Below are 25121 nucleotides of genomic sequence, written 5' to 3'. Positions count from 1 at the left end.
ACACTTGTAAGGCTGCATCAGAACAGTGGTCATAGTGGTAATAAACAGACCACGGAGCAACCTTTCACTGACCCAGAGTTTATTTTTTCCAGAAAGCTTTTAACACTCCTCTTCTATAACTGAATCATAGCCAATATTAGATAATGAATACACTGTAGACTTGTATCTTTTTGTTTGGAGTGGCTGAGCTCATATAGATATACAATGTATGTTATACCCTACCATATATAGATTGGCCATTGTGTTGACATATTTCAACCTAGAGATTAGAGTCCAGCAAAGGCATACAATAAATTAATGAAACTTCATGAAATGGTATCTTCTGGGGCAGATTTTTCATTGCACTTTAATATAACTAATTTACTAGGCTCACTTGAACGTCAGAGTATATTTTTTAAGCACTGACGTATACACTCCATGCAGTTCTGGAAACAAGACTTTCAAGACTTCCTCTCCCACTCCATTTCAACACCAGGACTGAAACAACAGCAGTAGATTCACAAAACCCTGCCACGCCAGGCAATGAAGGAACTTTTCCTTTGTTCCTTGGGGAGATCCAGTGGGATTCAAAGGACAATAATTGTCCATGTTCTTATTAGGCTGGCAAGCAAGAATCTCTGGGACGGGATCAGATCTTGGCTTTAGTGATGCCATAAAATACTCCCAAACTGCACAGCTGACTCCGGGAAGGAGGAAGCAAGATGAAACTGGTTTTCAAAATGAAAAGCCCACAATTTAAACCAGGGTCTGCCATAAGTTCTACAGGCTTCTGTTGGCTGTTACATAAGGGATCAAACTGGCCCTGTTGCATTAACAGTACGTGGATTGCTCGTTTTAAAACAGCAATCATAATTTGGAGTGAAGAACACGTGGCCCGTAGCTGGTTAATTCTAACAGAGTTAATACTGTGCCATTTATGTTGAAATGAAAATCTTGGCTTGGCTGATGTTTTCAGTTGTGTCATTAATCATCACCCATTTCAGAATGGAAAAGAGTTTTCAAAAAAGCAATTTAGCTTCATACAAATCTAAACTGAACTTATTATTGCACACGATTTCACTTGTATCCAGTGTTGTTCTCATTCCCAGTCAGATATAGAGGAACAAACAGCTTCCATGCCTTCAGTCGTGTTTGAAATCCAAGAAAACAAAGAAGCAGGTTGTTAGTGCAGCGCTATAACATATTCATTATATGCCAGCTGAAGTATTGCAAAGTTTGCATCTGTTGTCATGAAGATAGATCGATATTAAATAGCATTCATTACCATTTCACACCATTCTAGCCGGTATTGTCCCTGCTTTCAAGCTAAGTAAAGAGCTATTTCCACAACAACAGCAGGATTCATTTGTATCCTTTCAGAACACACAACATCATTACCTCTCTGCCAAAACAACCTGCTGATGGAAGGCCCTTCTAAGTGATAAATCGCACAGTCAAGGAATGGAGTTCAGAAGACCACAATCCCAAAACTGTTCTCTCTTGTATTCCTAAGCTGTCTGTGTTGATGAGCTGATGAGTTTCAATGTCAGTAACTGTATTTTCCCTCTGGATGTACACATCTGTTATGCAAGTAGTTTTAGTAACAGTGCACAGGTTGAAAGAATTTGATTAATCCAGGAGAAAGAGTCCAATTTCACTGTTTTTTTCATTGATAAACACCCACATAAACACCCACAGAGATTCTATGTGTATACCCCTACAGCAGTAACCGCACCGGCAATTCCAGTCACCACTGGTATTACGGTAAGCCAGCTACGGGTCGTTTGATCTTTGGGAGTTATGTTTTCATGAAATCAGCTCAGTTTTCAGAAAGAGGAGGAAGGGGGAACTGCCAGGTACTGCAAAATGAAATGCAAAAGACAGAAGTATATATATATAGCCTCCATCAGAGCATGGCTCCCATGTGGATACCTGCCCGCTGACAGATCAATACAGAATATGGAAACCATTGTAAAAAGACTTAGGTTTTCATGCTCTCATTAACCATATTGCAACATTGACTATAACACACACATACACAGAGAATAAGTAATAAATCAATCAATAAATGGGATAGATTTTCTGTGTCAATCTGTGTGACAGATCCGTCCCGGTTCTGGTCCCGGGGGGATTCTGCTGCTTCACGCTCCAACACAGTTCGCCCTTCTAACCCACATTTACTGCTGAAAAGCCATTATGACTGTAGGTGAACTTTCTCCTGCAGACAAAGATTGAACCTCTGGTATGACTTGGATCACAAGTCATACATTTGCTTTCTGTATCCAGTTTTTCCATCCTCAATGCCACAAAACTTCAATTAATTCTGTAGAATTAATTCTCCCAGGTAACCCGTAAGCACTGGGTAAGAACTGTGGATGAGCTGTGGCTCTTCCCTGTAACACACGCCACCCCCACCCTAATTTTAGCTAAAAAAACCAAACCAAAGCAACTTAGTAAACCTAATGAGACAGGCGCAACAAGTCTGAAGTTTCACTGAAGGTGTTCAGTGCTAATTCGTACAATCCATACTTCCCCATTAGGAAGGTCACGGTTACCACAGGAATCAGTTACTCTCGTCTTCTTCAGGACAAGAAAAGAGTGTTGAGCTGAGCGAAAGAACAATACAGGAGATGACTGAGATTACATGAGCAAGCTCAGAAAACCAGGAAAGCAAACTAAGAGACAAAAGCATCCCTGGTGTCACGTTAGCGAAGTTAATGGATTGACAACAAGGATCAATCTGAGACTTGCGATCAGCGTACGGGGGGTCGACAAGGTTCTACATGAAACAAGAACTGGGCTGCCTGAACCAAACGCTCCAAAGTGATGCAACAGGTTTCTGGGCAGTTGGAAGCTGCTTTCTGCTGGTTTCCTGTTTTCATTGACCCTTCTAAGAGCCGTTCAGGGCCTGTCATTGTCAATGGAAAAAGCAATTATAAGCACAAAGCTTTTCCTATATGAGCAGATGGTGACCTTATCCCTGAAATTCAGTTCACCAGGCCATATACAGCAGGCTTTCACATTAAAATTTCATCAAGAAGACTGTACAGATGTAGAACAAAGTGGTTTCAAACAGGCACAAAGCAAACAAGGAATGTGTCTAAACTGGGCAGGTTCGAATGACTGAAAACAAAATAGCTTGTGACTTGTTCTTAATAGCGTTGCTCAATCGTCAGAACCAACAAAAAACTTCCTCCGGCAGTTTAATATATATAGAACTAGCAACATCACATTCTTGGTTTATCAAAACATCCGTTGTTCTTATTCACTCTGGTGTTCTTCAGACGATGGTCTTAAGGTGTGTATTGATACATCCTACAAATCCTGAAGACCAGGAAATGTTCACTCTTTAGCTTTTCAGAATTAACCTTTTGACAAAACAATCACAACAAATTTAAGGGAGAAAAATGGGCAGCAGGCCCCAGGGTGCGCAGCCAGAGCGGGTTCCAGGTGCGCTGGCACGGGCACTGCGGCGCCGGGACACCAGCCCAGCACCAGTGCCGCCCCACGGCAGAGCGGGTTCCAGGTGCGCTGGCACGGGCACTGCGGCGCCGGGACACCAGCCCAGCACCAGTGCCGCCCCACGGCAGAGCGCACTGAATGCACAGCTCGCAGGTGCTACAGCGCCGCGTTACAGACGGCACCTCTGTGACAGCTCCATCTTGCAGGAGACAAACTCATCTCCTCCATCGTATATAGCAGAACACACACATCCATGCACGCAGGTGTTTCCCACATATGAGCCCCAGCAAAGAGCAGGCACAATGCAGGTCTCGCTGCCTCCCTGCCAGGCACAGACACAGCAAAGTGGCTATTGCAGGCAAAAGTACTGAATTGCATACGATTAACCATCAGCAAGTGCCTTCATGTACTGACCATAGAGAGGATCATAATGCAAAATAACCTTGGAAAACTAGAGAAATAATCAAGAGAAGCAGTGAAAATGAAAAGAGACCATAGTTATACATGACGCGTAGGACAAACCGACTGTACAAAGAAAAGAAAGGTTAGAAGGCATCCGTTTGCAAAGGACATGGGGTTTAAAGTGAAACGTCAGCCAACACACTAAAAATGTCATCGTTTGTTAAGTACAGGTCAAGCAAACATATTGCAAAGAACAATCGTTCCTGCTTTGGAGCTCAGGGAATGCTCTGATGATCTCTCCATGTCCCTTCTGGCCCTACTGGTCCAGGATACAAGCTAGAGAGTCACTGGGTACAGCCTAAAATCCACGAAAATCTCATGAATCCATTGCAATGTTACTGACGCTGCATCTTTACATGTTTGGTGGGTTTGGTTTGGTCTCTTCCCTCCCTCTTGTTTTTTTAGGCTTGGCTAACTCAGTTTTGGAGTCAGTATAAGGATGTAGTTTAAAGAATTAGGATTTTCACTTTCGTTTCTTTAATTTAAATGTGATACTTGCACGCTCCCTACCACGAACAGCAACAAACATCCACAGATCCAAACTGGTGTCTGGACCTATGGATGTAAACTGAATATTTCCACAGACAAGCTACCATGTATGTGGCGGCCACAGCTGAAAACTCAACCCAGAGCACCCTGAGCTAACTCACATTCAGTTTCGTGATACAGGGAGATCTTAACATGAGAAGATCTTTCACATCTGCTCCGGTAGGCAGGCGAAGCTTTTCATGAACACATTTATTTGTTAAACCGGAATAGGTCAGGTACAGAGAATCAATCCCTTAGACTGCGGAAATACTCCTGAGGCTAGAAATTCTGAAATAAGACAGTTTTTGAAATGTCCTTTATTAAGTGCTTTCTCAGAGAAGTCTAAGAGGGCATATTCATTAGCCTCATACTAAATTGACCGTGGTATAATTTGCATCATATAACAACATGACAGTAGTGAAACCCTGAAATGACACCAAGGACTAAAGAAAAATCAATTTGAAGACTTTTCAATTAAAAGGTAGCCTATAAACCTGCAAAGTCCCATAAACAGAGAGAAGAAGGATTACAGCTGGCAGTGCTCTCCGTGACTTCATTTACATGTGAAAGAGCCCACACTCTCGTTAATTACACTGCAGACACAACCCTGAACATCCAGGGCATGGAGGTTCATTTCTCATAGAAAGCTCTAGCTTCTCTCTCTATTTTCTTTAAAGATTGTTCATCTCGCCGGTGTTCACAAACCTGCAGAAACCAGCCCGGTAAAATATGCCAGTGTCAGTGTGACAAATATTGATATCGAAATTGCTTTGGTGTGAGTGTTTTATGCATTCCAAGCCTGTTTAGCCAAACATTCTGCTTATCTCTTCTGCTAGATGCTCCTGTGATTCCTCTAAGCATTCTACCTTTAATTCATAATTTACATAGACATGAATGGGAGTTCAAGAAATGTAAGCACATTTTGAGAAAAAAAATCTGTGGCCGTGCACTCCTTTCTTTAAAATCCCTTCCTTCTCCCTCTTCCATCTCTGTTAACATGCAGGTTACAAACAAACGAGTTAAGCTGCAACTGAGCGGGGAGGCCCCTCCTGCCCCAGCAGGGGCTGTGCTCTCCAGCAGAGCTCAGGAACCGCTCAGCCCACAGGCAAACCCACACCGCACCGGCTGAACGTCACAGCTCTGTAAGAGAGAATGGAACCAAGCAGTACTCACTGCTCTATGTTTCCTGAAGTTATATATGCATCTGCCACATGTTCTTCCGGGCTTCCACTGTGGCGCAGAGCTGATTCATCCCATTTCCACCCTGAATCCACCCATGGCCACAGCAAGCTCAGCTCAGAGCTCTGCGTGGACAGGGACGCGCAGCCAGAGCCGCCAGGCGCTTCACACACAGCCCTGGACTCCTACACTGGTCCCGGGACACTTCTGATGGGCTTTCTGAGTGTTCCCCGCTTTCAGCAGACATTTCATATACAATTCCATATATGGATCCCACATACATCAAAACATCCAAATTTGCCTGTTCTCTCTTCCACCTTAACAGCTTTTCCTATCTCAAAATCAACTGTGACATTAATTCAAACTCATTAATACAAAGCACGGGGTTGGATACTTTTCATTGCTCTGTTGTAATCATAGCTGCTGTGGGATGACAGAACACGTGAGTGTGTGTTTACCCTCAACCCACACGTGAAGGGAAGGACTCCTGGCTCTGCAAATCAGCTGAAGAGCTATTTAACCTTTTCTGGTATCGACATCATTTCCCTTGGGAGGGGAGCAGAACCTGTCACAGGTTACAGCTCGTGTTCAGCACAGTAGATCTCACCAGTCTGGCAAAGGTTCTTCTCTGGCAATTAATTCCATGTTTTATTCATCCCAGAATTCTTTAAAGCTGCAAATCAAAATGCCAGTCTGTGCATTGCTAACCACATTACGAACCACCAGTATTGCAAATAAAGGTGCTTTTTGCATAGCAATCAGATTGCCTCTTTTCAGAGAAAATGAATTTAGCTCTGTATTTATCTCACTAATTGCATTCACAGCACTACAAAGTATCACCCGCCCCAGATTTACATTATGCAAAAGTCAATCTCTAAACCAAAAGTGAGCCATACGTTTCCTCCTGAGATCCCCAAAACAGATTGTTTGAACTGTCGATCTATATGAATTAGATTTACCACGTGTAAACTAAGAGGTGAATTTTGGTGGAAGAGTTTGTTATTTTCTCTCCAGAGAAGTAAACTTGGTGTAACAACATCACTGTGTAGGTCTACATTACAGTTTTACGATGGCAAATGATATGTATAATATAATGGGTCCAGTAGAAGTAAACAGTAGGTATTCTGCTGTTATTAAAATAAGAAACTCTGAATTTCTTCAGTATTCAGAAACTGCGTTTCAATTCCTTTCACTTTGGATACGAACCCTCCTGGGATAATCGCAGTGGTCGGAGGACGGACACGGCACAACGCGGCCCGAGCAGCCGGGGCCGCAGACACCGCGCTCAGAGCTCGCACGGAGCAGCGGAACCAATCTCATGACAACGAAGAGAGGAGAACCAGATGTGGGAGAAATATCCGGATTGCTACTACCCCCCCAGGCCCGCTGCTGCTCTGTGTTCTGTCTTCCCCGCTACTTAGTTACCAACATTTGATTTTCTCCATGCCTCTCCTACCAAGTTTCCAGTTCCAGTCCCTGGTACAACACATGGCACCAGGTGCTTAAATCACAGCCCTCTGGGCAGAGTCTTCTGTCTGCAGAGACTAACTGGGAAAACACAGGGCTGAGCTTCTCATCGCACACCCTGCGAGCCAGGACTGGCCTCTCTGCTCTGTAAGAACGGTGTTCTGCAGCTCACATGGAAGGCATCTTTCCATGCCATTGGGTTTTCCAGACATGGCCCTGCTCCTGGTGTTGGATGGGATAAGTGCTATGCAGATTTCCTTTGCAATCTCGGGCATACACACACATACACACACATACATGGACGCATTTTCAAGGGACATTAATCCAGCTGCAAGGTCAAGCCGTAGAACATGCAATCTTCACTCTGCATCTTTGAGTTTCTGCACTATGAGTCTTGAGTCACAACCTAAAATGATACTTATTCCCCATGATCCATTCGGTTCAAGGAAGAGCAGAGCAAAAGGACTGTATTCAGACTACACGGATGATGAATAAACTGTCGTAACTCTGTGCATGTTGGATTTTCCCCACTTAAATGCACAACTTCAAACTGTAGTCTTGAGAATACTTCTGAGGATACTCTTTGTGAACTGAGAAACACAAGTACTTCCAGCTGACTTAATCCAGGCCACGTTACTAGATAATATTAACTATATGATATGCAACAGATTGAAAGAACAAATCCCTAATCAAAGCTTGCAACACGCCTTATGTTACTTTAGTAGAGCAAATCCACTATTTTCACTGTAAAATATTTCTGTCCAGCTTCTGCTGTGCTTTTGACTCCTGAAACACGTACACAGGGGCACGGTCCTGCAGCGCCCGGGAGGGGCTGCGGGATCCCGCGTCTCGCACTCCGCGTCAGTGCCTTTGCCACCCGGGAAAGCCGGCCGGCTCACGGCGTTCTGCGCTGGGGGGACGGGAAGGAGCCTGGCAGGGAGGGTTTTGCTGACAGATTCAGAACTGCCTGTCTCACAGGTCACCCGCCCTTTACTTTAAGACCGGAAAAAATATTAACATTCATTTTACCCAACAAAACAATAGAAGTGCTGCTTGTGTCTCCTGGCAAAGAATACAGGTGGTACTAAGTCCCCCATTTGGAGGTGACAAACCCTGCTAGTGTCTCCGCGGTCCCGGCCATGCCTGTCGATGCCTCTGCAAGCACCAAGCAAAGCAAACTGAACTAGGGCAGCGTGGGGGGGTTAAACTTTTAACCTTTACATGAGTCATGCCACTGTAAAGATGCTCCCTTCTAAATGCACCTCGCTTCTCTAAAATCCTGTCGTGTGAGAGAAAGGATTGATATGCACCAGCAATCACAGATCAATACGCTGTTTGTTTATCGCTGATGGCGTAGAGCTTTTTTCTCTCTAATGTCTAATGACCGAGGTTAATTTTCTAATCAGATGTGCATTTCCTCGATAACTACGTTTCACTGAAGACAGTCATCTGGATGATATGAGACACAACAAATCAGTCCCTGTGCGTGCTGTTCCGGTGCAGTGCAGTGCCTCTGAGCCGGCCGAGCGCCCCGCGCACCGTGCCTGTCTGCTCTCCTGCAGGCTTTGCGTTCTTGCAGGTACAGCGCAAAGCCAGATGGTTCAATCGATCAGGCCTGGCAGGTGGATCCTGCTCACCAACCTGGGGACAGTGCCGGCATTCCGACAGCATGGCTGTTCTGCCGTCTCCACCTCTCAGCTGGAAATTTGTCAGAGGTGAGTGATCAGAACGCCGCTTGAAGTCTGGACGTGAGCGGTTTGGCACTGCACCACAGCAACAGGAAAACAACCGGGCTGGAGGCTTGAATTATGGTCTTGCTCTTTCCCCTCCCGCCTCCCATTGCCAACTTTTCTTAACGTCCTTTCAAAAACCTGGCTTCATGACAGAATGCAAAAAAGTGGAAAGAATGATGTTCCCTCGGATGTACTTCTTCGCTTGATCCCACCCGCACCGAGCAAGAAGCCACTAAGTTTGACCTTGGGGTTCTCAAGCAGAGAAATGGCCTCGCATCACCTTATTCTCTTTTCTTTCTTTCTCTATTCTTTTTTAAACAAATTAAGGTGTGATTTTTCTGTACTTTTGGTTTTGTGGGGATCTGGGTTATGAGAAATCAGACTGAGCTGAGCCTACATCAGCCTCCTGGGCCAGCAGGGGATGTGTTCGCCTCCACCAGAACCTACGCAAGGCTCCTGGTTGCTCTCATTCCTGGCAGCTGAAGGTTTGGTTTGCCCTTCAGGCCCCTGTGGCATCTCCTGTGTTGGGAAGAGAGCAAGGCGTGAGGGGGCAGCCTGGCTGGTTGTGAGTGACGCGGTCAGCTCCCGCTCCCTTCGAGCTGGAAGTAAATCATTAGCCTCTTTTTCTTAACTGCCTGTATATGCAGCCTTCCCAGGAGCCGGGATGGACAAAGGCCTGTGTGCAGGGGAACAGTGGAAAATGAAAGGGAAAAACAGTCTGAGTGTGGCTGAACCGAGTGTATTTGAAACAACATCCATGAATACAGCCTTACAGTATTTACTTAGCTTCACTCTTTAGCTTGTGTTGTGCTTTTGGTTTTTGTTAGTTTTTTTTTATAATTTTGTTTTTTGTTTGTTTGTTTGTGTTTTTAGTGTTTTGCTCTGTTTTCCCCCCAAGGAAGAATGAGAGAGGCACATGCTCCTGCACTATAACAAAACACATCAGTTCTGCTCACTTCTAGAAATTCTATCCTCGTGTTTCCAGTTCAGACTTCACAACCTTTCAGGTGCTGTGACCCCAGACGTGTCACCGTTGCTCCAAAAGCCAGACGGTAAGGAGCACTAAACGCTCCACCCGCGGTCGCTGGAGCCGCGGCCTGCGCTGCCCCCCTCGTGGTGCAGGGCGCTGGAGCCAGACCTGCCGCCAGCACCGCTCATTCCGTTTCCACCGGTGGGTGTGCGTGCACTGACACATGGGGGTGTTCCGTCTCCAAATTAGGCTCTTGGCTTGAGCTGCCCCTTCCGTATAAACGCATTAACTCCCTAACGTTCACGTATCCCCTGGACAACTCTCCAGCCGTGAGGATGGAATTCTGCCAGCCAAAATGGTCTGTTTCATCCTTAATGCAAACAGTTGCTTTGAAGTGCTCCAGGTTTATTGAATGAACAAATAACTTGTTTATGTAAAATATCTGGGGAAAATTTCCACAATCCTTCAGTATATAATTCCAGTTTGCCTTTTGATTCATACAGTATATCAACAGGTCTTTTTTCATATATACAGAGGCTCTCCTCTATGGTCCAACCTTAGAACAATGCTTATTCTGAAAGATAAAACTGAATGAGCAGGAAAAGCTGAGGAAAACAAAGCAAGCTGGCTCACACCAAAATGTTCACATAAATAATCAAACAAATCCCTGCCATTCATCAGTCCAAACTGACCTGTCTGGACACGGCTGAGCCATGCTGGCTGGAGAGGAGGGAAGTGTTGCTTGGCTCTTCCTCCATGCAATTTATTCCTCAAAATATTTGCTCTTAAATAGGTTAATTGTTTTCCTCTGCCCCCATTGAGTCTGTCAGGAAGGTAAATGCACAGCCAACCTTAACACGCACTTTCCCAGGAAAGACAGTAATTTATCATCACAAGAACTACAGCGATCCAGGAGACATTAGGAGCTTGCGAGCCAAGTGACCTACATATTGGCAGGGTAAGGCTACGATCAGCACAGGGAATCTCATATACACAAAAGAAGCACGACTCCATCTGGTTCGAGTTGCCATCTTGCTTTTATCTCCTTTTGCTGAAAGTTTTGACTGCTGCTTTGACTGAGCATCTCTTTATGTTACAGCCTAACAACAGTGCAATTGTATGCAGCAACCCAGCATTCTCACACTGTTATGATTATGTGCTGGTGGGAAGGTCTGGAAAACCACTAAGGGTGTATAAACAGCAATAAATCAGTTCCACCTTCCTTAAGTGGTAAGTGTAAAAGGAATAGCGCAAGCAGATACCAACCTATTCTTGGAAAAAAAATAGGGAAGACCTCGGGGTCTTTTTGCACATCCATCAGGCCAATAACCACTGCTCTTGTCGAGTATCAACCATCGCACAACAGCAGGCTTGGTAACCCACACAGGGCAGCAGCACTTCAGACAAGGTGCGGTGGCTCTGACGGGCTGCTCCGGACCCCTTCCCGCTGACAACCTCCTCCTGGCGGCCGCGGGCACCACTGCACCGCCTGCCCAGCACCACTGCATGGCCTGCCCAGTGCCACTGCACAGCCTGCCCAGCGCCACTGCACCGCCTGCCCAGCACCACTGCACAGCCTGCCCAGCGCCACTGCACAGCCTGCCCAGTGCCACTGCACCGCCTGCCCAGCGCCACTGCACCGCCTGCCCAGCGCCACTGCACAGCCTGCCCAGCACCACTGCACCGCCTGCCCAGCACCACTGCACCGCCTGCCCAGCGCCACTGCACAGCCTGCCCAGCGCCACTGCACAGCCTGCCCAGCACCACTGCACCGCCTGCCCAGCGCCACTGCACCGCCTGCCCAGTGCCACTGCACCGCCTGCCCAGCACCACTGCACCGCCTGCCCAGTGCGGGCCCCAACCCCAAGCCAGCCGCTGTTCTTCGGAACACATGTTGGGAACAGAACTGCCAATAATGTATTTCTGAGATAAAGCTTTGTCATGTCAAAGGCAGGATATTTTGCTCTTTGCTTTGCTTTTTTGACAGAAATCAATCCCCTTTCTGGCAAAATTAGTCCCTGGCAGTGGGATTCCATCAAAGAAGGGAGCACCCATCACGAAACAAACCAAGTTACATTTAGAACACATCACACTATGTTACTGATTCCTCCTCTGCTGGGAAGTCAACCTAGAAGGTCTCATATATGTCTACTACAATTCACCAAAGCAAAACCATGAGCTTTGACTAGTCTGAAATTTCAAGGTCATGGAAATATGACTTGGACGTAGCCTGAAACTTATAGCTGAGATTGCCCACTGAAAGAGCAGCGCCATGCGGTTCCTCTGCATCTCCTGAACTCCCAACTCGTAACGTGTGCTTATGGAATAAATTGGAATGGCTGGTATATTTAAGACAATGAATGAAGTAGTTGTAGTGGGTTACCTGCTTATCATTACTTAAAATGTTAATACAAATTAGAATATTTTGAACTCTGATCAAATTCCTAGTGGAACTACAAATATCCGTCACAGCATTCAGGAAAGGATCACACAAAGAATCCTTTGCTGAAGAGACAAGGGGGAAACAGTCTCCAGAGAATTCTGTCTGGTTTGCTTCAGAAATTCCCATCTCTGGAAGACAAAGGAGGAGGAATCTTCCCCTGATGCCAGTGTGAATTTAGCTGTGTCTCTGTGTCTCCATGGAAACAATGCAAACACATCTGTTTTCTTTTTGCACTTGCGATGGCAGCATTCTACACAGAACTCAGCACCGCGGGGAGCAAATCCAGCCTCCTGGGGCAGAAACGGGAATTCCGTACCACAGTGACCAAGGCAGACCGGGCTTAATTCACCCCATCAGTGACCAGTGTCACCAGAGGACCAGTGAGTGTAAAGTCATGGGTTCAAGCTCAGGGCTCATGTGTCTTGATAATTGCATTTAATGTTTAGTAAAATAATAGATATTAAGCTCTTCTTGCAAGAAAAGGAAATAAAAATGCAGGATATTCAAGGCCACGGGGTGAAACGCAACATTGTACAATTCTGAAATGTCAGTGTGACATGGCAGTGTTGCCACAGCTGTCCTACATCGCTGCCCCTTTGTGTAGCCAGCACAAATGAACAAGTCACGAGACAACAAAGTTTCACTGTAGAAACTATTTCCTATATACATTATTTATAACTTTACTTTACATTTCCACCAACATTTATTCATTGCCAATTAATGAAAGAGGAAAACGCATTGCATTGCACAAACCCAGGATTCTTAACCATTCCAGCCCAAACCACCAGAGCCAGGGACCTGCTAACAGACTGGGGAAGAACTGACTGGTATTATGAATCACTTTTCTAATTGCAGTGAAAAATGATGAAACACACATGTGAAGTGTGAAATCCATTATTTCCTAACAGACATTTGTCACAACAGCTATTCTCCCATACAGAAATAAAGATTAGGCACACGTTTTTCATCTCCCTCCTTCAAATGCGAGCACTTCAGAACAATAGGATGAGCACATATTTGGGAAGTTCACTTTCCCTTGACTCACCACAGAAGACAGGCAGCAGAACACAAGAAAACACTTAGAGAGAGATAAAATGAACCAAGTATGAATAGCGGGTGTCCCAGGACAGAAGGGAGAGCTCTGGGACCCCAGCAGGGACCAGAGGAGCTGCTGCCGGCTCGGGGGGCGCCAGCGCCGTCCTGCGCTCCGAGCTGGGGCTGCGGCAGCACACGGGGCTCTGCGCACGGCAAACCCTGCTCTGGTCAAACAACGACCAAACAAATATTTGAGATATTTATAAGCATATAACTGTGGAGAAAAATGTGCTCTATTTCATTGCCAGGATCCACAATACACTCCACCACAAAGACTCAGCGTTAGAAAGAAGTTCTTATATCTTCCTTTTCTCTGTGACACATCCACCTGTTTCCTTGTGGTGTATTTCATCTTCCGGGTTTTAATTTTCCAATGTCTTCTAGTGTATTTGTGACACTGAATGATGATGCAGCAAAAATAAGATTTTCTTAGCATCACACATAGGAGGAAAATGTTTCTTTGTGCAACCAGCACATCACCAACAGTAAATGATCCTGCTGCTGTGTGTACTGTGGGAGGGCGGGGGTTGAATTATTAAAAACCAGTCCAGATCTCTGTTTACGACTCTTGTGCCCCTCACCCACCAACTTCTCATTGTGTCCCCTGGGAGAACAAGCTGCCGAAAGCTGCAGGAAATCTCGCAGGTAACGGGGATGACCTTCAGCCTTTCCATTTTCTCTTCAGCAACAATGAAGATTTAAATTAACTTTCTTATGTACAAATGTTATTCCTGAGACTCTTGGGGAGCAGTGCACACAACATCCCCGAAAACCGCACTCCCAACATTCAAGACTCAACTCGACTGCAGGACCAGGCTCCTGAGAGGCTCAGCATTCCCCCTGCTCTGCTGCTGAAGGATTGCTGTTCCTAGAAGAGTTCCGCTCTGGAAGATAAGTGTTAATACATTATTTCTGTAGGTCTCCAGGGGCTGAAGTTTGAATTTAATGTGAACTGAATAAAATCATTTGCTTTTTATCAGCACGGTCCACGAACCATGGTTTGAGGCCAATATGTGACTCCAAGGAAAATGAGTTTAGCTCCAACTCCCTAATCCCTGGATAAGATCACAAAATCACCGCACATCACTCAGCACTGTTTGTCAAGAAACGCCTGCCTCTGCAGTAATAATACACCCTGAACTGCAGTCACCGGCTGCTTGAAGATGCTGGCGCTCGCAGGTTCGGGTGTGTGTGCAGCAGAGGGAGTGCGGCCAGTCCCGCACAGTAACCTCCGTTTCACAGTGATGTTGCCTCCTGGAAGTCGACTCAGAATCTGCTTTCAAAAAAGAGCCACCAGCCCGCACACTCTTCCTCTCTCAAACACACACATACACATACAGTTATGCATAATGATTCCAAGTCAAACTCATGCTCTGCTGTGGGTCTAATTCCAGAATAAATGTGGGAGTAACTCCTGATGTAGACTGTTGTAATAACACATTTACTTGTGATTTATTCAGTTTATTCACATGCAAACACGGAAACTCAACTGTAGATATTCGAGAGATGCAACTAAGGCTAACGGGCACAGAGAAGGGTGTTTGCAGCACGTCTCGTGCTCGGCGCAGTTTGCTGGAGGTGGTTCACATCTGTCCCAGCTCGGGCCGCTGCTGAGCTCCGCAGCGGGGTGCGCGGGCAGGCAGTGCAGGCCCGCGCTGCGCCTGTGCTGCAGCGGCTTGGCAGGACCTGCAACCCCTGGAAACGTGACATGTCAGCACAGAGCCGAAATCCAGCGGTTTCAATGTGGTTCCACAGCATGGGATACATTACAATGCATCTCCATACAGGTCCTGTAGCACTCACACTATCCAGACTGGTCTGTATCTGGGGCGGATCCTGTCCTGCTCCTGCCCAGCCGGTGAGAAGTCAGCTGTGTACAGAACAGACAGATCTAAGCGCCAAACCCAAACATACTCAGCTACAGACTGATCCAAGGGCTCCCGAGCCCAGGTCGATCTCATTTCACATTAGTAGCACCCAATGTTTCTTCAGCTCCCACTGAATGGACTGAAGGACAAAATGCAGGTAACACCTACAAAATAACTTCCAGCTTGGATGGGATGAAATTAACTCGGGAACTGCAACATCCCCTGTCTACAGGATTGACGGCTGAGAACTCTACTGCTCCAGAACAGCAAGTGAAGAGCAAATTAGGAGAGGTATCACAGAGACAAACATCTGCTCATTAGCAAAGGTCACGGTTTTGCCAGGGAAGACAGCTACTTAAAAAGCAGCATTCTTCATGCTGGAAGACCGAGAACCGCAGCAGCACCGTGCTGCTTTAATCTCCGAATTAGTACACATTTTTGTCATGTCAGGGTTCTACATCTGTTTAAACGTTGCAAACATTTATGAATATTAATTACCATTTGTTCCAGAAAAGCTGCAAATCAGTTAATTAGGAACATGTCATCATGTTTATATTGTCTAAAGGGAAATCTAAACCACAACAGAATATGGAATTAGGCTAGAATTTAACCTACAATCACCACTTATAAATACATAAATTTGTGCACTCAGAGCCAGCAGAGCGTGCCCTGAGTGAGCGGCAGCCGACCCTGGCGACGCTGGCGCGGTGACGTTAGCGCAGTGCACGGGAGACAAGTGTTGGTGTGAGGGGCGAACTTGTGTCTACGCTCAAACGCAAACCTCTCCCATAGGGAGAGCAGCGAAGGACACGAGGCCCGCCACCAAAAAGAAATGTATTTCACTGCACAAGCTTCTCGCTGGAGGTGGATTTTTGACTTCAAATGACTTTTGGTGAATACTTGTTCACTCTTTTTCTACTCATTTTCAATTAAAATGCATAAGCATTCTATTTCCACATCATCAGGAAAGCCTGAGAACCCTCCCAGCGCTGCCATGCGGCTGACAGCTAACACACCAACGCTTGGAATTCTACGCATTGCTTCACAAAGAGCATCTGCATGTAAATTTTACCTCATTTTCTCCACTTTAATGAAAATGAAATAATGTAGAGCATGTAAAGTAAAAGAAAGGTTAATTCCCTCTCTCACACATTTTACCCCTTTCATTACTATTACGACTTATGTGCACCAGAAAACAATGTATAGCGTGTTTCCTCATGAGTTAAAGCCCAGTTGAAGTTAATTACTACTTTCTCTGGTTTGGGGCCATCGAGCCCCAGCTCAGTGCTCATCAGTCCCCAGGAAATGCCTGGCTCCTGAAACCATTATTGCTTAGCTGGGAAGATAGCAACCAACAGAGCGGGGAACACGCAGCCTTCTGCTGGGAATGCGCGGGGCGCGGGCTCGCAGCGAGGAACCCTTCTCCTCCATCCCCCGTGAGCAGGACTCGAGAACAACCTGGGACGGGAAATAAATCTGAGGACACAAAGAGCTTCAGCAACAGACCAGCAGGTCATAAATAAAACCCCCACAAACGCCAAGCAGTTCTGTTTTTCTTTTCTCTCTCAGTTTTTTGTAATCGTTATTCACCCTGACATGAATCCTAATTAAAATTTTACACAGTGTGTCTTTTAATTAGCCATGGCTGGAGTGGTGAAAGCTATCAATATTTAGCAGGATAATTGCACGAAATGACTTTTCACAAATGAGCAGCAGGCACGAACCCACTGGGCGGCGGGGGGCTATTCAGACACCGCTGCGCGAGAGGGGGTGCCCCCGATCGCGGGGGGAGATAATGCCGCACACAGGGAGCGACACATGCTGCCACATTTTGTGCTTCATTGCCTTTCTGCAAACAGCACTTGGCTCTTGTTGCACTCAGGACATCAGGGTTCACACGAGCTTCAAGCTGGTGATTTTCCTCTTTATGCTGCTGATTTATTTTGTCTTCAGTAGAAGGATGTGTTTAATGACAACACACACAAACAAAAGACTGAGATGCAGCTCCACGTATGGCCTGGTTGGACTGTACTTTGCTAATAGCGCACAAGACCAAGAACAGAGGCTTGCTTGCTTGCTTCCTATTTTTTTATCAAAAAGGAAAGAAAAAAGCTTTGCCCATCCTGGCAGAATACAAACCAGCAAATAATTTCTATTTTGCAAATGCGTGGTGTAAACGCACTCAGCTTTATTTTGAAATACCTTTGTAACAGTTCACTTCTCACATAACCTTTCTCCTCTTTCTTCACGAAAGAACTGGGACAGGCAAATCGCAATGTAACGTGCTTGCTATGGCACAGCACAAACCCAGGAAACACCTGCAAATGTTTCCCGTGTGCATCGAGGAAACGTTGAGCAACATCACACACATGGGTTCCCGAGGCCATTGGTCACAGTGCACGCAGTGTGTGGGACAACGTCCTGGAGGAACTATGCATTCAAGAGTAAGAACGCACAGGGCAACCCACGAATGCCCTACACAGACTGCCAGATATAACGCCCACGAGAGCAGCAGCGCGCACACTCAGGTGGAATGTACACGAGAACTGGCTGATTAAGATCAGAAGATGCGAAGGAGCGTTTGTGTACCGGTGGCCTGCAGGAAGTCTCTGGCTTTGCCGTCATGGGAAGGAGTTTTCCCTCAGCTCTGGGTGATTCCCCCTCTCCTGCTCCCAGGCAGGTAGAGCAGGACGCTGGCATGTGTCCAAGGCTCTAAATAAAAGTAGAAGTAAATGCAAAGGGCCGAACTAGTACTGACATTTCTGCTCATTGGTAAGGTGACAGATTGATGACTGAAAACCGTATGGATTCTATACAAGACAATTGTACCTGTATTATTTCAGCACCCAAAAACCCCACAGTGTGACAGACCCCTTTCGTAGCGTGAGACAAACAGAAATAGCCTGGGCCCACAATGCAGCATTGCAGTGGAAATATTACCTATATCTTGGATATGGCACATAACGCAGCATCAACTGCATCCAAATATTTCTCATAACTCTTTACGGGCAAATCAGCTATAAAACTCAGAGACCAAGACATACAGCCACATTGTATATCACCTCAATGCACCGCACACCAGCGATGGAACAATTACAAAGCTGCTAATGGAATTAGATTGGCAGAAACATGGCAGGTTTACAAAGCCGTGTTTTCCCAGTGGTGCAAAGCAGCGGGTCTGCAGCCACTGCGGTGCAAAGCAGCGGGTCTGCAGCTGCCATGTGCAGTGCAAAGCAGCGGGTCTGCAGCTGCCATGTGCAGTGCAAAGCAGCGGGTCTGCAGCCACCATGTGCAGTGCAAAGCAGCGGGTCTGCAGCCGCCGCGTGCGGTGCAAAGCAGCGGGTCTGCAGCCGCCGCGTGCGGTGCAAAGCAGCGGGTCTGCAGCCGCCATGTGCAGTGCAAAGCAGCGGGTCTGCAGCCACCATGTGCGGTGCAAAGCAGCGGGTCTGCAGCTGCCGTGTGCGGTGCAAAGCAGCGGGTCTGCAGCCACCATGTGCAGTGCAAAGCAGCGGGTCTGCAGCCCCCGTGTGCGGTGCAAAGCAGCGGGTCTGCAGCCACCATGTGCAGTGCAAAGCAGAGGGTCTGCAGCCCCCGTGTGCGGTGCAAAGCAGCGGGTCTGCAGCCACCATGTGCAGTGCAAAGCAGAGGGTCTGCAGCCCCCGTGTGCGGTGCAAAGCAGCGGGTCACCAGAAACGAGCAAAGGAATGAAGGTCTCTGCCCAGATCTCTCACGTACCCCAAGGGGTACAGCCGAGGCTCCAGCAAAGCTCGTGCGCTCCTGTCCCCTGCAGCTCCTGCAGAGCGTCACCCCGGCTCTTCCGACTCCCACACCAATCAATTAGAAAAATAATTACACGCAATAATCTATCTGGAGCCAGCAGCATCTGGATTGGGTGAGATCTTGTTACACGTAAACCCAGAGATCTTGTTACACGTTCACATCATTCACAATACATTAATCTTGCTGCCAGTAAAAGTAATCGCTTAAGAATTAACTTGGGTATTTTAAAAGGCACCTTACCCTTCATAAAAATGAGAGCTCTGTCATATAGTGAGCTGTACAAAAGATACAGAAACTGAAGAGACATTTGGATTAAACAAGAAAATACTGTTGGACCCTAAGGGAATGAATCTGCCATAAATAAAAAAGAGATCTAAACATAAAGTACTATGGTAATTCTTAAACTGAGTCATTATCTCTCCACACTGTTAATAGGTAATGAACACCCAAATCTCTTGGATGTTTGGAGAAAAAAAAAACACGTTACTAAACACCAAGACCTAGATTTCAGACACATTAAATATGTGGTCCTGGTAATCCATGCCTGGCACAGGAGGTTTGACAGGCAGAAATACCTCAACAGCAGAATAGTTGAGTCTGTTTTTCTAAGAAAGATAATGTGTGACTACAATATTGCAGTTGAAAAGTTATTCAGCTGGGTATAACAGCTGTCTGAAACCCTGGCGAGTTTGCCATGTGTTATATAACGCAGGGCTTTCGATTTAGCTTTGCTCCCACCCAGCTGGTGAATGGTGTTGATGTTATGAATGAAATGCACACAGATCTATTTCTCCTTTTTTTTTTAAATACCAATGTGCGTCATTATCCCTGTCACAACCACAAACATCTTGTGCTATGGTATTTACCCTTGGTCTTTTAATAAGAAGCAAACGTGCTACAAATATTCCAAGCACGATTCACAGACCTTCAGCCCGGGGAACAGGGGAGAGGAGGGAGGTGCACTCGGTGTCTGTCGGTCCCCTCGGCCGCTGGCGCAGGGCACCACAGGCCGGGCTGGACGGGCGCCAAAGCCAACACGAGACCGGGATGGGAAAAACACACTGGGAGTAGAAGGGAGATGGAGTCACTGACGTGTAAATACCCTGGAGCACCCACTGGGAACCGGGAATCACCACAGGCAAGCTGGAAACTATAAAGAACTGAAGAGAACAGGACAATCTTAACCAAAAAGGAATACAAATTCGAAAAGCTTGGAAAGCTTGGAAAAGCAAACCAGCTGTCCCTGCAGCTTTTGTTGTATCTAGAACAAGTTCAGAAGGTTCTCTTCTTGCAAAGCAAGTGGGCAGAGGAACACTGGAACACCCCCTGTGTTCCAGTTTGAACCCATTACTCCTTGTCCTGTCACTGGTTGTCACCGAGAAGAGCCTGGCTCCATCCTCCTGACACTCCCCCTTTATACATCTGTAAACATGAATGAGTCCCCCCTTCTCCAGCTCCAGAGCCCCAGCTCCCTCAGCCTTTCCTCACACGGGAGATGCTCCACTCCCTCCAGCATCTTGGTGGCTGCGCTGGACTCTCTCCAGCAGTTCCCTGTCCTGCTGGAACTGAGGGGCCACAACTGGACACAAGATTCCAGGTGTGGTCTCCCCAGGGCAGAGCAGAGGGGCAGGAGAACCTCTCTGACCTACTGACCACCCCCTTCTAACCCACCCCAGGTCCCATTGGCTTCCTGGCCACAAGGGCCCAGTGCTGGCTCATGGTCACCCTGCTGTCCCCAGGACCCCCAGCTCCCTTTCCCCTACGCTGCTCTCTAATAGGTCATTCCCCAACTTACACTGGAACCTGGGGTTGTTCCTGCCCAGATTCAAGACTCTACACTTGCCCTTGTTCTATTTCATTACATTTTTCAGTGGCAATGTTCCAAAACGTTCCAATTCCATTTCTGAGTACTGCACACATCTGGGAAGATTGCTGGAACACATTTTCATGACTGGGGGATGGGAGATAAAGAGGTTAGCTCTGCAGGATTTGATTTAAAGGCTAGTGAAAAAAAAAGAGGAGTAAACAACAGATCAAGGATAATAATTCAAATTTCTTTGCAATACGGCTTAAACTTTTTATGTTATAAACTGTAATTTTAGTCATAGTATTTCTGCTCGTGTTAGTAAAGTTTAAATTATAATTTACTGTTATAAACTGGAGGAATTCAGCTGCCATAAAAGATATCTCTAAAAAATAATGCTACAGAAATTAGATCCTTTGAAATAAATTCCGAAAGTTTCAAGCTCCATAACATCATATCTGGCAATTTCTTTCTAGACATTTAACCATCTTCCCAACATGATTCAGATCCTAACATTCCTTTTATGTTAGAAAATATGCTTACAGGCTCCTTTTCCCTGGATTAAACTGTCTTTTCTGCATTTTGAAGTTAATTTCAAACCTTAGGTTGATAAATGTCTCTGCACTAAATCAGAAGGATGGTAACAACAAAGCCTCCAATTAAACCATGGTTATTCAGCCTTGAACTGCTCGCAAAAGAGCAAAACTCAGCACACTTTTAAAGGAAATTTGAAAAAGTCACACATATAATCAAATAAACCTGAAACCTGCTCAGCATTCATCACTTTCTCTCTCCTTTGATGTTTTCATGCACAGGTACAAAGTCTCGTCTCTCAAACCTTTTCCAGCCCCACGATGCATCCGCCCCTCTTGCAGCTCTGGGACGGCACTGGCTGCTGCCTAAACTGACACAGAGCTTTTGACAAAACAACGTACACAAGGTGTCACTTGCGCTTCCTATCATTCCCTTATGAAGTTGGTGGATAAATTACAAACAAATGTTATAAATCTAAATATTTGGAGAAACTGAAAACCCATCTTGGACTTGTCTGGGACAAACACTTACATCAAAGTAATTACAAATGTAAATACATATTTGCCCAATAAAAGCTGATATTTGATCAGCAAATAGCTATTCCAGCACTCTTCTTTACTGAGCATATCAAATACATCTTTTCATTACAGATTTTTTAATATTGAAGTTATGATTCTGCTCAAACATGTACTTTTTTGGAAAGGGGTTCATATTCCAAATGCAAAACCCAATTAGCATATATGTTGTCTGCTCACCAACATCTTGGCCATTGTGAACACTGAGTTCAGTAAGCTGGAGCTACATCCCTGACATACTTGTTTTACGCTTTGAAGCAGAACATAAGAAGTGCAGAGGCAGTTTGGTTCAGCTCCTCAGTAGACAGTCATTTTCCCATTAGCTTGTTTCCCAAAGATTAGCAGATAGTAACAATCACTGGACGCAACCAGCTTGGGTCAGCCTGATTTGATCCTACAGACTCATGTGAACGACCCCTCATCTCATTCCCAACACCTTCACCCACAGATCAGGATTTTAAAAATCCCACACAGATGATCTGTAGCTGGTATTAATCAAAAATCCACTCTCTGCCTTTCATTTTCATTTCTTCACAATCAAACAGCTCTGCAAAGGGAACAGAACAGGCTCTGGCCATGCCATTGCAAAGAATAATACACAGACTATAAGAACTTGACAAAGATGAAATGCACAGTGAAGTTACCCTTCTGGGTCCATTAGACAACATTTTAAACTATTCTAATCATAAAGAGGACTATTTGGCCAGAATGTTAATGATAAATGTTTTAATGGATTTGGACATTTAAAATCACCTTAAAACTACTAAGACATCTTTAATTCAAAAGACTGGCAGGAGATATTACAGAGTAGGTCATGTCTTTATGTGAAAGACAGGAGGCAATATAAAGAAAAAACCTACCATTGCCCTCCTTTTTTCTACAGGTTTAGACTGGTTAATTAGAAGAAGTTTATGTCCACAATTAATATGTAATGATTTTTTAAATTTGGACCAGTACAAGAAAACCAATAAAGTACAAACGTACCCATAGTGAACACTAAGAAGCCTTCCCTTCAGCAGCTGCAATGGGCCATGTTAACAACATAGATTAAGAAAGGGTACGTTGTATAAAACGGAGCTGTGTCAACATTCTGGAGCTGAGGATCTGGCCCAAACATCTCATGGTATAACATGCCACAACCTTTCAACCTGTCACAGTAGATACATCTACAGAGCAAATTAGTTTATCCATGTTACAATGTAATAACATCATAAGATATTTATAGAACATAAGACACTAATATGTGAGCCTGGCCAGACTCGCCATCAAGGAGCAAGAAATGTAATTAAATGGCTCAGCTGGGGATACTGAAAGATTAGTGGTAAACCACTAACCTACAAGCTAGGAGAGAGTACAGCAATGGCACAGGCTCAGCCCTGAAAGAAAAAGCTGGTAATTCCAAATTAAATTATTTGAACGGAAATTGATCTCTACCATACCTGCACCGATCAACTATCAGCTCTGGTGCTTCTACAGAGCGATGCTGCACCGGCAGGAAAATTCTCTGTGTGGATCTAACAGTGATGCAGAGTCACCACTGAACAGCTCTGGATGGTGAGTGAAATACAGAGGCTACTTAAAATGGGTATTTTTTTAGGAATGTATTTCACAGAATCACATCCATTAAATTTCTCCCTGCCCAACTCTCCAGCCTGTCCAGGTCTCTGATGGCAGCACAGCTTCCAGTGTCACCACTGCTCCCAGCTTGGTGTCACCAGCAAACTTGCTGACAGTCACTCTATTCCCTCGTCCAAATCACTGATGAATATATTGAATAATCCCGGCCCCAGCACTGTCCCCTGAGGCTCTGCACTGGATACAGGATCAACTGACTCTGCCCATTGACCACGACTCTCTGGCTTCTTCCCTCAGCCAGTTCGCAGTCACCTCACTACTGGATCACTACGTGCTGCTGGTGAAGAGTGAAACTCGGAGATGACTTAAAGTCTTCAAAGGCACCTACCTTTCTGTTCTTCATCTGCAAATTACAGAGCCACTGGTCACTTTACAAGTGTACGTGTGGTAGCACTATATATGCGAAATACAACTTGCAGACACCATAAGAGAAAATTCCCAGTGATAACTGTGTTCAATTCCTCAAGCATTTTTTAAAAATGCAGAAATCGTGTTTTTCTAGATTGGTGTTACTCCAAAAATACACAAATAATAGGAAAGATCCGTGAACTTGCAACCAGAAAAGATGCCACATGCACATTCAACCCATACCAAATATAAGTATTGGATCTATGCATAAATCTGTATATGCAACAGTGAGTAATTTCACAGATTCCCCGTGCTCTCAGTCTCATTTTTAGTTTGTCTTGTTCAAAATGAAATCATCAGTCATGAGACCTGTAGCCTATTTTATGGAATTATTTGATCTTTCCTATTAAAAATACAATTAAAGCATGTCACTCCTCTATACACATCGCATATGTACGCACAGGCATGATCTATTGGTACAATCACAACTTCCTGACTTTGGTGAAATTGCAAAGCTTCATTAGAAAGGAAGAGACAGAGAGCCCTGGTAGTATTCAGATCTTTAGGGGGTCATTTATTGTTGTAATAAATTTCATTTTTCCATCTGAAGGGTAGAGTCTAAACACTGTAATAGAGTAATATTGAAGAATTCATTTTACCTTGTTTTTTCTTGTGCTGAGATGCTAGTAAGGGAGTTTTTCAGCTTGGCAGGCAGCCATTGCCCAGTGAATAATGTGAGCCCTGTCCTGCAGTGTAAAGCTGTACATCTTCTCAAAATGTTCAGTCCCCTGCTAGATTCCAATGAATCTTTGCTTACAAAGTGTGTCTGCAGAAGCTTCTACAGCAAGGAACTTGGATGAGATTTCTAAACTATACATAAAGTTCTTTCTCCCTTTGCCTCTTTTTGCCCATGATATGACTTCATGTATTCTTCCTCCTTAAAATGCTTTTCCTCAACATACTGGAAACAGGAAAACACAATCTTCTGTAGTCTAACTAAGGTGTCTCAGGCTTTGTCTTCCACTCAAGCCTTGAAAAAATGTGTTCAATAATGTCTAGTGCCATGTTCTCTACTGCGTCAAAGCAGACAAGCAAAGTATGCAATTGCTCAGTGTCATTGGCAGGGCTCCATTATAACTATGTCTACTCGAAGTACATAATGAGTGTACTATGCATTTCAAATTAGGAAACTGGGTTTAGTTGCCAGTAGCTGATGCAGTAAACAGGCTCTATAAAGGGTGACTTTTGGATATGCATCA

At 45.3% G+C, this 25121-nt stretch overlaps 1 protein-coding gene across 3 annotated transcripts in view; it reads right to left on the bottom strand.

The window, feature by feature from the left end:
• The window catches only part of LOC309445894 (uncharacterized protein), a 51922-nt gene that overhangs the window by 23947 nt on the left and 2854 nt on the right, over window positions 1-25121 (bottom strand). The gene's annotated exons all lie outside the window — the stretch shown is intronic.

Source organism: Streptopelia decaocto, assembly GCF_964273445.1.
Source record: "Streptopelia decaocto genome assembly, chromosome: 14".
In the NCBI taxonomy this organism is placed as follows: domain Eukaryota; kingdom Metazoa; phylum Chordata; class Aves; order Columbiformes; family Columbidae; genus Streptopelia; species Streptopelia decaocto.
Note: the sequence above shows the minus strand (reverse complement) of the source record. Positions and strands in the feature narration are given on the sequence as shown.